The sequence below is a fragment of the Manis javanica genome, chromosome 3 (genome assembly GCF_040802235.1).
Source record: "Manis javanica isolate MJ-LG chromosome 3, MJ_LKY, whole genome shotgun sequence".
Taxonomy (NCBI): domain Eukaryota; kingdom Metazoa; phylum Chordata; class Mammalia; order Pholidota; family Manidae; genus Manis; species Manis javanica.
The window spans coordinates 25945886-25960554 of record NC_133158.1 but is presented as its reverse complement, the minus strand read 5'-3'; the positions used below and the strand labels follow the sequence as shown (position 1 = coordinate 25960554).

The 14669-nt window shown below is 38.7% G+C and overlaps 1 long non-coding RNA gene across 1 annotated transcript in view; it reads left to right on the top strand.

The window, feature by feature from the left end:
• LOC108395953 (uncharacterized) overlaps positions 1-14669 on the top strand; it is a 67268-nt gene that overhangs the window by 23241 nt on the left and 29358 nt on the right. The gene's annotated exons all lie outside the window — the stretch shown is intronic.

Below are 14669 nucleotides of genomic sequence, written 5' to 3'. Positions count from 1 at the left end.
TATATCTTACTAAATCCTTCTGGTCTAATATGTCATTCATAGCAACTTTTCCTTACTGATTTTCTGTTTGGATGACCTATTCATTGATGTAAGTGGGGTGTTAAATTGACCTACTATTATTATTTTACTTACATTTTCTCTTTTTATATGTTAATATTTCCTTTATATATTTAGATAATACTCTATTTATAATTGTTTTAGCCTCTTGATCCATTGATCCCTTTATCATTATGTAATAATGTCTGCCTTTGTCTCCTGTTACATTCTTTGTTTTGAAGTCTGTTTTGTTCAATGTGAGTATTGCTACTCAACCTTTTTCATTTGTTTTTTTTCCATTTGCATGGAATATCTTTTCCATTCCTTCCCTTTCAGGCTGTATGTATCTTTAGGTCAAAGTGAGTCTCTTGTAAGCAGTAAATAGGTGAATCTTTTTTTTTTTTCTTTTTTTTTTTTGAGAGGGCATCTCTCATATTTATTGATCAAATGGTTGTTAACAACAATAAAATTCAGTATAGGGGGGTCAACGCTCAATGTACAATCATTAATCCATCTCAAGCCTAATTCTCGTCAGTCTCCAATCTTCTGAAGCATAACGAACAAGTTCTTACATGGTGAGCGAATTCTTACATAGTGAATAAATTCTTACATGGTGAACAGTACAAGGGCATTCATCACAGAAACTTTCGGTTTTGATCATGCAATATGACCTATAAACAATCAGGTCAAATATGAATATTCGTTTGATTTTTGTACTTGATTTATATGTTGATCCCACATTTCTCCTATTACTATTATTATTTTTATTTTTAATAAAATGCTGAAGTGGTAGGTAGATGCAAGATAAAGGTAGAAAACATAGTTTAGTGCTGTAAGAAGGCAAATGTAGATGATCAGATGATCAGGTGTTGCCTATGGACTAAGTATTAATCCAGGCTAGACAAGGGCAGCAAGACATCCACGGATGCAGAATAGGTGGATCTTTTTTTATCCATTCTCACCCTATATCTTTATTTTGTTTATTTACACTTTTTTTTATTAAGGTATTATTGATATTCACTCTTATGAAGGTTTCATAATTAAAACAATGTGGTTACTACATTCACCCTTATTATCGAGTCCTCCCCCATTCCGCATCAGTGTGGTAAGATGCCACAGAGTCACTACTTGCCTTCTCTGTGCTACACTGTCTTCCCCATGATCCCACCCACACACCATGTGTACTAATCATAATACCCCTCAGTCCCCTTCTCCCTCCCTTCCCACCTGTCCTCTCCCACCCCTCCCCTTTGGTAACCACTAGTCCCTTCTTGGAGTTTGTGAGTCTCTTGCTGTTTTGTTCCTTCAGTTTTGCTTCATTGTTGTACTCCACAAATGAGGGAAATCATATGGTACTTGTCTTTCTCTGCCTGGCTTATTTCACTGAGCATAATAACCTCTAGCTCCATCCATGTTGCTGCAAATGGTAGGATTTGTTTCTTTCTTATGGCTGAATAATATTTCATTGTGTATATGTACCACATCTTCTTTATCCATTCATCTGATGGACACTTAGGTTGCTTCCATATCTTGGCATTTGTAAATAGTGCTGCAATAAACATAGGGCTGCTATATCTTTTTGAATCTGAGAAGTTGTATTCTTTGGATAAATTCCTAGGAGTGGAATTCCCGGGTCAAATGATATTTCTATTTTTAGTTTTTTGAGGAACCTCCATATTGCTTTCCACAATGGTTGAACCAGTTTACATTCCCACCAGCACTGTAGGAGGGTTCCCCTTTCTCTGCATCCTTGCCAGCATTTGTTGTTTCTTAGTTTTTTCAGTGTTGACCATCCTAACTGGTGTGAGATGATAGCAAATTGTGGTTTTAATTTGCATTTCCCTGATGATTAGTGATGTGGAGCATCTTTTCATGTGTCTGTTGGCCATCTGAATTTCTTCTTTGGAGAAGTGTCTGTTCATATCCTCCACTCGTTTTTTAATTGAGTTATTTGCTTTTTGGTTGTTGAGGTGTGTGAGTTCTATATAGATTTCGGATGTTAACCCCTTTTCAGATATGTTGTTTACAAATATATTCTCCTATACTATAGGATGCCTTTTTGTTCTGCTGCTGATGTCCTTTGCTGTACAGAAGCTTTTTAGCTTGATGTAGTCTCATTTGTTCATTTTTGCTTTTGTTTCCCTTGCTCGAGGAGATGTGTTCAGGAAAAAGTTGCTCATGTTTATATTCAGGAGATTTTTGCCTATGTTGTCTTCTAAGAGTTTTATGATTTCATGACTTACGTTCAGATCTTTGATCCATTTCGAGTTTACTTTTGTGTCACCCTGTATCTTTTGATTAGAGCATTTTAGTCTGTTTATTTTTAAAGTAATTATTGATAGGTATCTACTTGTTGCCATGGTGTTAATTATTTTCTGGTTATTTTTGTAGTTATTCTGTGTTCCTTTCTTCTCCTGCTCTCTTCCCTCATGATTTGATGCCTTTCTTTAGTGTCATGCTTGGATTCCTTTCTCTTTATTTTTTCATGTATCTATTACAGGCCTTTGGTTTGTGGTTACCATGAGGTTCATATACAGCATCCTATATATATAGCAGTCTATATTAGGCAATAGTTGCTTAAGATCAAACACATTCTAAAATCACTACCTTTTTATTATTCCCCCTCTGCATTTTCTGTATATACAGTGTCATAATTTACATATTTTTATTTTGTGTATGTCTTGACTAATTTTTATGTATATAATTGGTTTTACTACTTTCTTCTTTTGAACTTCATACTAGCTCTGTTAAGGATTGGTCTGCTACCTTTACTGTATGTTCATTTTTACCTGGGAAATTTTTTACTTTACCAATTTTCTTTTATTTATGGCCTTTTCTTTTCTACATAAATAAGTCTTTTCAACATTCTTGTAAGGCTGGTTTAGTGATTATGAAGTCTTAACTTTTGTCTGGGAAACTCTTTCTCTCTCTTTTCCATTCTGAATGATAACCTTGCTGAGTATTCTTGGTTGTAGGTATTTTCCTTTCAACAGTTTGAATATATCATTCTACTCCTTTCTGGTCTGCAAACTTTCTGCTGAAAAATCAGCCAATAGCCTTATTGGATTTCTGTTGTATATAAATGTCAGCTTTTTACTTGCTGTTTTTACAATTCTCTCTCTAATCTTTGCCATTTTAATTATTGTGTGCCTTGGGTATGTGCCTTATTGGGTTCATCCTGTTTGGGGCTCTCTCTGCTTCCTGGACCTGAATGTCTGTTTTCTTTCCTCAGTTAGGGAAGTTCAACTATTGTTTCTTCAAATAAGTTTTCTACCCATTTCTCTCTTCTCCTTGTGGGACCTCTATTATGCAAATGTTTCACTTGAAGTTGCTGAGAGATCTCCCAACATGTCATTTTTAAACATTTTTTTATCTTTCTGCTGTTCTACTTGGATGTTTTTCACCACCCTGTCTTCCAGATCACTGATGTGTTCTTCTGCATTCTATGATCTGCTGTTGATTCCCTCTAGTGTATTTTTCACTTCACTTACTGTATTCTTCAGCTCTGACAAGTTGGTTTTTGTATTTTCTCTCTTTTTGTTGAACTTCTCACTGAGTTCATCCACTCTTCTCTCCAGTCTGGTGAGTATCTTTATGACCATTACTTTGTACTCTTACCAGGTAGAATGCTTACCTCCATTTCATTTAGCAGTTTTTCTGGTTTTTCCCTTGTTCTTTCAATTGGAACATTGTCCTCCTCATTTTGTCTGGCTCTTTGTGTTTGTTTCTATGATTAGGTAGGTCAGCTATGTCTCCTGCTTTGTAAGCAGTGGCCTTAAGTAGCAACCATCTCTAGTGCCCAGAAATGCAGTGTACCCCCTGGTCACCAGAACCAGGTGCTCTAGGGGTGTCCCTTCTGTGTGCTCTGTGCTCCCTCCTGCTGTGGCCAAGCTGTGATTGCTGTGAGTGACTGGGTGGGTGAGGCTGGCCCTTTGCCTGGCTGTCAGTAATGACTGGCATGATTTCCTCAGTTGCACTGGTTTACAAGGCTCACTCCTTGCAGGTGTCCTGGTGGGTGTGGCTGATTAAAAGGCTTAGCTGCAGCCCCTGCCTATGTGCTGGTGGGAAGGGCCAGTCCTCAGCAATCCCGATGAGACTACTGCATGTATGCTGGTGGGTGGGGTGGTAGTTGCATTGGAGGGGCACCTGCCAGGTTAGGCAGTTTGGTTGGGGTGAGTCCACAGGGAAATAGTAGGAAAGCAGTGCTAGTATTGTAGATAGTATAAAAACTGGGCCCTGTAGGTGTTCAGCAAACTAGGGTGAGGGAGGGCAAGAAAAACGGTGAGCCCTTGCTCCCCTTGAGAAAGCTCCTGTGGATCCCTGACTCTCCCAGCACATGTCCCAAAAGTTAATAAGTCTCTTTTCAAACTGCTGCTTCTGTGTTGGGTCTCAGACCAATCTTCACCACACACTGGCCCTCCACGAGTGGAGATGCAGCCTTCCACAGCTGTCCTGCTCTCTCAGACTTAAGCCCCACTGATGTTTTCAAAGCTTGCAGTGTTAAGCCCCACTGATTTTCAAAGCCAGACATTATGGAGCTCATTTTCCAGGTGCAGATTCCCAGGGCCAGGCATGCCCAGCATGGGGCTCTCCTTCTGTACCTCATTCTTTCCCATTTATGGGCTGGAGTAGGGGAAGGGCTTCCATCCTGATTATGGCTGTGCCCCTTTTACCCTTCTTGATGTGGCCTTCTCTTTGTCATTAACTGTGAAAAGTGTTCTGTTAGGTTGTTTTCAGTCTGAGTTGTATTACATGTAGTTGTTACCTCAGTGTGTACGTGGGAGGAGGTTATCACAGTGACTTCTACTCTGCCATCTTCCTAAGTTCTCTGCTTTCTGTTTTGATACTTTGGCTACTTTAGGTGCTTCATGTAAGTGTAATCATGTGATATTTGGCCTTCTGCATCTGGCTTATTTCACTTAGTATAATGTCCTCAAGTTTCATCCATTTTGTGGCATATGACAGGATTTCCTTCCTTTTTATGGCTGAATAATATTCCACTGTATGTATAGACCATGTTTCTGTGTCCATTCATCTTTGACCAGACATTGAGGCTGTTCCTACTCTTGGCTACGAGGAACAATGCTGCAGTGAGCCTGGGAGCATGGCCATCTGAGATCCTGATTTCAGTTCTTAGGTTTAGTACAAAGAAATGAAATTGCTGGGTCATGTAGTAGTTTTATTTCTAATTTTTTGAGGAACCCCTATACTCTTCTTCACAGTCTGTACCATTTTATATTCCCACTGACAGTGCACAGGGGTTCCAGTTTGTCCACATTCTTGCCAACACTTGTTGTTTTCTGATTTTTTGATAATGGCCATTCTGACATGTGTGGGGTGGTATCATCATGGTTTTGATTTGCATTTCCCTTATGTTTAGTGATGTTGAGCATCTTTTCATATATCTGTTGGTCATTTGTATATTTTCTTTGGAGAAGTATCTGTTCAAATATTTTTGCCTATTCTTTAATCAAGTTACTTGAGTTTTTTTGCTATTGAGTTGTAGGAGTTCCTTACATATTTTGGATGTTAACTCCTTATAAATTAGCAAATTTGCCTTCCCTTTTCACTCTACTGATTGTTTCATTTGCCATAGAGGGTTTTTTTTCATGTTTTTTTTTTCTTTAAGATATTACTGTGTTATTGACTATATTCTCTGTACTATACTTTCATCCCCATGGCTAATTTGTATTATAATTGGGATTTTTGTGCCTCTTTATTCCCTTCACCTAAATAACACACCAATTCCAACCCCTCCTCCATGGTAATGACCAGTCTCTTCTCAGTGTGCATAGTGAGTCTATTTTCTTCATTTGCTTTGTTTTGTTTTTAGATTCCAGAAATAAGTGAAATAATGTGGTATCTACCTGGATTATTTTACTCAGCATAATGCCCTCTAGGTCCATTCATGTTGTTGCAAATGCTAAGAATTCTTTCTTTTTTAAGGCTGAATAATATTCCATTATATATATGTACTACTACTTTACTCATTCATCTGTTGATGGACATTTTGGTTGCTTCCATATCTTGACTGTTGCAAGTAATGTGGTAATAAGCATAGGGGTACATATATTTTTTCAAATCAGTGATTTTGTTTTCTTCAGGTAAATTCCTAGAAGTGGGTTGTATGGTATTTCTATTTTTAGTTTTTTGAGGAACCTCCATACTGCTTTCCACAGTGGCTGCACCAATTTACATTCCACAAGCAGTGTAGGAGGGCTCCTGTTCTTCACATCCTCCCCAACACTTGTTATTTTTTGCCTAGTTGATATCAGCCATTCTGATTGGTATAAGGTGGTATCATTGTGGTTTCGATTTGCTTTTCCTTGATGATTAGCAGTGTGGAGCATCTTTTCGTGTGCTTGTTGTCTATCTGTAGTTCTTCTTTGGGAAAACTTCTGTTCAGGTACTCTGCCAATGTCAAAGAGTTTACTGCCTGTGGTTTCTATTGGTAGTTTTATGGTTTCAGGTCTTATATTTAGGTCTTTTATACCTTTCAAATTTATGTATAGTGTTAGACAGTAGTCCAATTTCACTGTTTTGCATGTAGCTGCCCAGTTTTCCCAACACCATTTATTGAAGAAACTGTCTTTTCCCCATTGTGTATTCTTGCTTCCTTTGTCATATATTAATTGAACATATAGGCATGGATTTATTTCTGGACTCTGTTCTGTTTCATTGATCCATATATCTTTTTTGGTGTCAGTAGCATATTGTTTTGATTACTGTAGCTTTGTAGTACAGCTTGAAATCAGGGAGTGTGATATGTTCTTTATCAAGATTGCTTTAGCTATTTGGGGTCTTTTGTGCTGTTGTTGACAAATCCCATCTTGTGTATTTCTGCTGTTGTTACCTGTTCTGTTGGTGTCATATTCAGGAAATCGTTACTATAACCAAAGTCATGAAGGCTTTTCCATATCTTTTCTTGTTGGAGTTTTACAGTTTCAGGTCTTACATTTAAGTCTTTTATCCATTTTGAGTTAATTTTTGTGTCTGTCATAAAATAAGTGTGCAATTTCATTCTTTTGCATGTGGACATCTCCTTTTCCCAGCACCATTTGTTGAGACTATCTTTTCCCCATTGTGTATCCTTGGTATCCTTGTGAAGACCTGTTGACCATATATGAAGACAATGTGATATTTGTGAAAGGACAGATATATAAGTCAATAGAACAGTATATAGAGTCCAGAGATAGACATAACATGGTCAGTTGCTTTTGGACAAAGGTGCCATCATAGCTCATTGGAGTAAAGTTTTTTCAGAAAATGGTGCTAGAATAAATGAATGTCCATGTTTTAAAAAATGAACCCAGACCCTTACCTCAAACATATACAAAAATTAATTCAAAATGTATCACAGACCAAAATGTAAAATCTAAAACTAAACTCTTATAGAACTTCCTGTCCATATGGTAGTCACATGTGGCTATTTGAATTTGAATAATTTAAATAAAAATTTAAAATTTAGCTCTTAGTTGTTCTAACCACATGTCACATCCTCATGCAGCTAATGCATTGGTTAGCTTGGATTATAGCACATTTCCATCATTGCAGAAAGCTCTATTATATGTTGCAGTTCCAGAGGAACACATTGGAGAAAATATTTGTGATCTTAGGCAATGGTTTCTTAGGTCCCAAAAAGAACATGAACCATAAATGAAAAAAAATTGATAAGTGGAATTTCATCAAAATTAAAAACCTTTCGTCTTCAAATAGCTATAAGGACATAAAAAGAGGAGCCAGAGACCAGGAAAAGAATATTTGCAAAACACATATTTGAATAAGATATGGCAACTGGAATAGAAAAACAAAACATAGCAAAATTCAGAAACAAAGAAAAAGTGAGTAAAAATTTGAATAGAACCATTAAAGAAGGGATAGGGATGACATAGTATTTAAATTTTCTAATTTTACATAAGTATGTGTCAGCTCTTTACCCACTCTGCACCCCAACCCCATCAGCAAGGATTATAAGGTTGGGAAGTTTATCCACTTTTGTTTTCCTTGTACCACACTGGGTCTGTCTTACTTTTAGGTGTTAATCCTCACAGGGAAAACCTGAGGAAAATGAGATGTGTGTATGTGGGTCTAAAACAGCAAACATATTTTTCTTAAAATTGTTTCTGATTGTCCTAAAGTATCAATAGGAAAGGTAAAGGAAGTAACAGGCTCTTAGGCAATCATGTATAACTTAAATCAGTTTGTATGACCTGTTAATGAACTAACTTGTTCAGCCTTTTTAAATCATAAGATAATGTGACTTTCTTAATTGCATTCAAATCAGTCAAGTTTGAAAATAGGTGATCTGTTTTTCTTGTCTTAAACCAAAGCACCTGCCCAGAGTCTGCTTAGGCATCTGTGGTTGGCAGAATGATGGCACCCTTACAGATGGCCACATCCTAATGCCCCCAAACCCCGAGAATATGTTACCTTACATGGCAAAAGGTATTTTGCAGAAAGGATTATTTTAAGGATTTTGACATGGGGAGACTTCCTGGATTACCCAAGTGGGATTTGTGTAAATCACAATAGTCCTCATAAATGAAAGAGGAGGGCAGAAGCACCAGTCAGTGTGACAGAGCATGCAAAGAATGTGTCCACCCACTTCTGGTTTTGAAGATGGGAGCAGGCTACAAGCCTAGGAATGCAGGCAGCTCCTACAGAAGGTGAAAAAGTTAAGGAAATGGATTCTCCCTTTAGGCATCTAGACAGAATGCAGCCCTGCCAACCCATTTTACACTTGGACCACAGGAAGCATAAAATAGTGAATTTGTGTTGTCTTAGGCCAGTAAGTTTTTGGTAATCTGTAACGTCAGCAATAGAAAATGAATGCAGCATAACTACAAGACAGTTCTTTTTACAAGTTCTAAAGTACAGACAATTTTTTAATAGCAGGATCACCCCATGTCACTGCCAGCCCTACCAGGCTCCCCAGTGGGCAAATTCTTTACCTTTACCCTCTTACCCAGCTCTGAAATGATCAGTTCAAAACACATGCACATTGTACATGCTAAAAAGGATGAAGGTATTGGCACACAACCCAAACGTTAGCAATGCTTCTCTGAACATGGACTGTGGAAGCCTGCATCAGAGTCACGTGGGAGCAGCTTAAACATGCAAATTCTTGGCCTGGCCCTTTATCCCCTACTGCCCCCACCACTAGTTTTTAAAAACCTCTTTAAAGTCACGTTTATGGAGGCATAATTTACATATAGTATGATTTACCCTTTTTGGTTATAGTTTTGTGAATTTTGAGAAGCTTATATAGTCACATAACTACCAACACAATGAAGGTTTTCCATTGCCCAATGTAAGTGTCCTTTGTAACAAATCACCTTCCAAAACCTCCCATCTCTGGCAATCACTCATCTGATCTGTCCCTCTAGTGTTGCCTTTTACAGAATGTCATATACAGGGAATGACACACTGTGTATCCTTTTGAGTCTGACTTCTGCGATGTATCCACGTTGTATGTATGTTCGTTCATATGTTAAAGGAACCATAATTCTTTGTCACCCAAATGGCCATAATTTCCTTGTGTTGCCTAAAAAGTGTTTTGTCTCTGTGGTTATCATCTGGGAACTGCCCTCATCCTGCATGGATTCTTGAGGGAGTGTCTTTAGCATTGTTAGATGGGGGGACGGGACTGGAGAGAGTAGTAGGGAGGTACACGGGGGGTCTGAACTTACACATTCTTGCAAACAACACAACCACAGCTTTATCAGTTGTAAGATTTGGAAGAAGAAGGGAGAAAGAGATTGGGGTCACTGGGTGAGAGGGAGCCCTGGGGGTAGTTTGAGTTGTGAAGCAGGGCACTGGAGCCAGAAGCATGATTAATGCTTAGTTATAGGATTAAATGGCCAATTAGCAGCAAAAAGAGTAATGATTGCCTGATGATTAGTTCTGTATGTAACTCTCTTTGGGCCACTGCTAGATATCCCTTCCTTAATGAAAGACGACTCCTTGATCTTGTCTCCATAGCCCTAAAGCCGGTTAAGTGAAGGTTTGTTTGCAAAGAATTCTCCCCTTGCCCAAATTTATTAAGCCCCTTCGTTTGGCAGGAACTGCTCTGGGTACCTACAATACAGAAATGAATTAGTTGCAGCCCTTACATTTCAGACCTCTTACTTTCCTTTGTATCTCTTAGAACCTGTATCTGGTATCTGCCGATCTTCCCCAGATGGGTGGCAGGGTAGAGGTGGAGGCCCCAGGGTGTCATCGGCAGGACTGCATCTGGCAGAGGGAAGCAATGGCATAAAGAAGAATGTATATGTGATCAGGTGTTCTGCTTTTGAATCTCAGGTCTGATGTTTAGACTAGCAAATCACTTCACCTTTCTAAACTGATTTTTTTCTTCTGTAGGTTAGAGATGTATCAGGAAGAAAAGAGAATGCTATTTTAAAAGCTGGTTGCTTCTTGAATTGGAAGGAAAGGACAGGAGAATCAGTCTTTTTTTTTCCCCCCTTTGGTCAAAGCAAAGGGCTAATGGAGATGGGAGTGGTGAGGACCTGGGGACTGAAATTGCTCTGTGTAATAAAGAAACAGGAATTTTTAGTTTTTACTTGAAGCTGGAGGGAATTTTTTATTTTGCTTTTATTTGACCAGGGTAGTGAGAGAGTGGGCCCTAGCATAGACCAGAGATGAGGATAACTACTCCGGTGGCAGAGAAGGGAGGGGGCAGGGAGCTCGGAGGTCTGATTCACAGTTTTAACTAATTCCTAATCACTGCTACAGTCTCTCTCCAGTAGATTTCTGCTTTTCACAACACCCAGGTGTTGATGTGTTTTGGAGACAGAGGGTGGAGAATACTGATGGGGACACTAGGGTGTCGTGGAATAGGGAGAGGGGAGATGATGAGAATTGGGTTGCCACAGGATTTAGGATCACAAGTGACAAGGGATCATTAGGAAGTTGTAACCTGCTTAAGACCCTTGAAATTATTGAGGAGAATAGAGGTGAAAATACTTTGTAAACTAAGGAAATAGATCATCATCCGTCCCTAAGAGGAAATGTCTTTCAAGGAAGATGTTCTTGAAAAGTCAGATTTGAATTCAACAGATTAGGAGAGTAACTGCATGGAAGTCATGAGCTGTATGATAGTTATTTTTCTTTATTAATTCAGTCCTTACTGATAAAACATAATTTCGATGTGAAAAAATAGTTTAAAAAATGACTTGCTATAGCCCAAACGTGTCATGTTAAAACACAAGGATTTAGACTTGATGATGGGGGCAGTCTAGTACTCATAATGTTGCTCATGTAACTGTATATTAATGATACCAAAATAAAAATTAAAAAATGCCAAAAAAAACCCCACAAGGATTTAGGATCCTGTGGTAATAACATTAGGCCCGTTTGACAGAAAGAGAAAGCAGCTTTGGTCACGCGATACTTAGCTGAGATTGTTAATAGCTATGAGAAAAAGGAAGGGACTCTTTTCGCAAAGGAATGGCAAATAGCGCATTGTTGGGTAGCTACTAGGCACTTGTGGCACACGGTCTGTTCTGATGCTCATTAGTGCCCAAAGAAGTACGTTCCACTCTTTAGGCAGGGGGTGCAAATGACAGTGATTCAGGAGCTCACTCAGAATCACAGCATTGAAGTGGAAGGTCTGGTCTGGAAATTCTCACAGATTTCAAGGTCTGTGTTCCTCTCATCCCACCCTGCTGCCATGTGGGCTCTTAAGTAAACTGATACCGAGCCCCCCAAATCTTGTGTGTTTCCAGAGTCCTTGTCCTAATCTCATACCACATCTTTAGAATTTTTCTTCAAAAGCACTTGTACAGAAAGCTTCCAATAAGACCTTTGGAGATACTTGGAGAAAAATAGGTGCAAAAAGGATGAAGTAACTGGCTGAAGTCGCATAGTGAACAGGTTACATTCCTGCATTGCCTTATGTTCCATTCTTTACATGGGACCAGCCATCTCCTGTGAGGTCATCACAGAGATGCTGGCAAACCCTTTCCGCCAGCAGGTCTTGCACACAGCATGCACTTATGCCGCGGACTCTTTTTTCTGTTTTTCAGAATTCACCTTAGGGGTTTTCTCAAACTCTGATTCTTATTCTACAGTGGTTTGTAGCTCTCTTTTTTTCTTTCCAGGCCTGGGAGGGGATGATGCAGTTTCACTTCTAGGTGTTAGGATTCTCTTTCACACCAGTTTGTCATGACCTTAAAGTATCATAAGTTTCTCCTTTGGTAATTTTTTATTTTTCATGCAGTACCCTAGTTAAGCCAGAGATTTGTGTCACCGAATGAGGTGAGAGTTCCAGCACTGGGAGAGTCTGTGGTCCCTTAGCACTGCCACGGGTGACCAGGCGCTGGAGGTCTGCCTTTTTCTTTGCTTCATTTTGGTGGGCTTTGGGGTCCAGACTTGAAAGCTAGTTATGCTTCTAAATCAGCCTTTAGGTTGCATGCATTGCTAAGTGTGGCATCCAGTACCAAAGATGGAAAAATGTTTATTACGACGATCAGAATCGTCTTCAGTTATAATTGCCATCCTAGCTCTCCCTGTAGGCAGCTGATGAGGCCTAATAGTCACTCTGAGCCACAGCCACCCACAAAAACCACACACATGGCATTTTACTCAAAGCTTTACTTTAACCACTACTTTGTGATGCAAAACTGGTGGAATTTTGGGTACTTTCTGTAAAATCGAAATCTTTATGGGGGTTTTCCAACATTCTAGTTGACTGTTAACAAATTATCAGCATAAGAACAGCAAAGCAGAGTTTGCTAATAAACATCTGTTCTTGCAGTAGGATAGGACACCATATTCTGTATCTGAATATTTTCACTTGGAGAAAGCGTCCTGGAATGAGAACAGATTGTCCCTGTGAAAAAGTCAGTTAAGAGGTATTTATGTGTGACTTGTAGTTGTAGAAGACCGAGATTTTAGGAGCTTCTTATCTTTGCCACAAAGTTTTCAGTCTTGACAAAGTATCAACATTCAATACTTTCCAATTTGTGGATCTGCTTGTGAAAGATTTGAAAAGAAAGCAAATCATTTGTGTTACAGCACACAATACAACTCTGCTGAGAGCTTTCTGTAGAGGGAGAACTGCTGGGGAAGTGGCCTCTGCTAAGGCACTGCCACCCTATTTTGAAAAGATCGCAAGTGGGAAGAGCTCTGCCTGTATTTGGCTAAGCCAGGAGACCTCTTTTTATTTTGGAGCTGAATCCTTGGGCAAGTTACTTTTACCTCTCTTAAGGTTTAAGTTCTTTTCTTTAAATAAGATATCTTGTTGCTCCTGCTCTGTGGTCTGGGATATAGAGCATATTGTCTAGGGAGAGTTCAGTAGGAGTCCTTTGTTACTATATCCTGTCTTACATAAAGGGGACTTTTATTGTTACATAACTTAAGCTTTCTGTGAAGCCCATATTTCACCTTAAAAAATCTGTAAAAACATTATTTTAGCAATAACCTCGTGTATGTCTGTGAGTATGTAGTTAGGCCTTTTGTATTTAATATTTTTGAAGGACTATGCAGAGTATAAGTCAGACCAGTGTTCTCATGATTAGCCTTAAAGTGATTATCAGACACTTTCAGGCCAATTCTCATTAATACATTATCAAAGCCATCCACAGTAGGAGGATACAGAAATCTAGAGTTGACTTTTGAGTGGTTTAATTCCTTAGTGTATTGTAAAGGTCATCATAATTTCCCACTTGCACCTAAGTAAAGCTTTGTTTAGTTTGCTAGTGCAAACACTGAACTGCTGGTTAGCGTCCACACATAACGTATGCTTGCTCTGTAATTTATGCTAGGAAATACTTAAACAGGGTGAAAGAGCAGTTTTTGAAGAACCAAAATCAATCAGTTCATTTTCAGAAAGTACAACCAACTAAAGAAACTGGGTGAATGAAGAAACAATGAATAAGGAACATGAAATTGGAAACAAACCATGTAGGTTGAATCAAATATTTAAAGAATGAAATAAAAGAAGGGTTTTGTATGTGTTTCGGGGATGTAGAGACAGATACAGTCTAAGAAAACCTGTGCAGGGTAGAGTATAATGTCAAGCTTTAGAACCCAGCAGAAAAAGAGTAGAAACTTTACTTATAGGGAAAAATACTTTTCACTACACAATTTTAGGGACAGGGCAAGGTATTATAAATGTTAAAGTGGAATGAAATCTCTCAGATCCTTTAACAAGTGGTTTAGTGAATAAAGAAATGGACAAAATCTTGAAATTTGAATTGTTACTAGAGCAAACTTTTAAATAAAGCAAAAACTTTTCTTGCATGTTAGCACTATACTACCATATTGTTACTCAGCCTACGAACACTGATTCTTTATCTGGTTAAGTAACTTTGAAAGGGACTTGGACCTCAGTCCTTGGAAGAGGTGTTGAAAAAAGCAGTGTCTGGAGAAAGGTGACATCACAATCACACACATCAAAGGCCGCAGGAGTTTTAACTGCACAAACTTTTATGTTTCAATTATACGAGCTTTGTGTTCACGCCCAAACTCCTAGGGTAGGATGTACCCCATGTAGGGTGGAGTGCCATTCCAAGTTACTTTTCTGCTGAAGCTGGCAAATTGAATGAAGATGTATATCGTAAGTGACAGGATTCAAATGAAACATGAGAAACCTGTAAAAGTTGCAACCTGGACATGTCAATGCAGAGCTT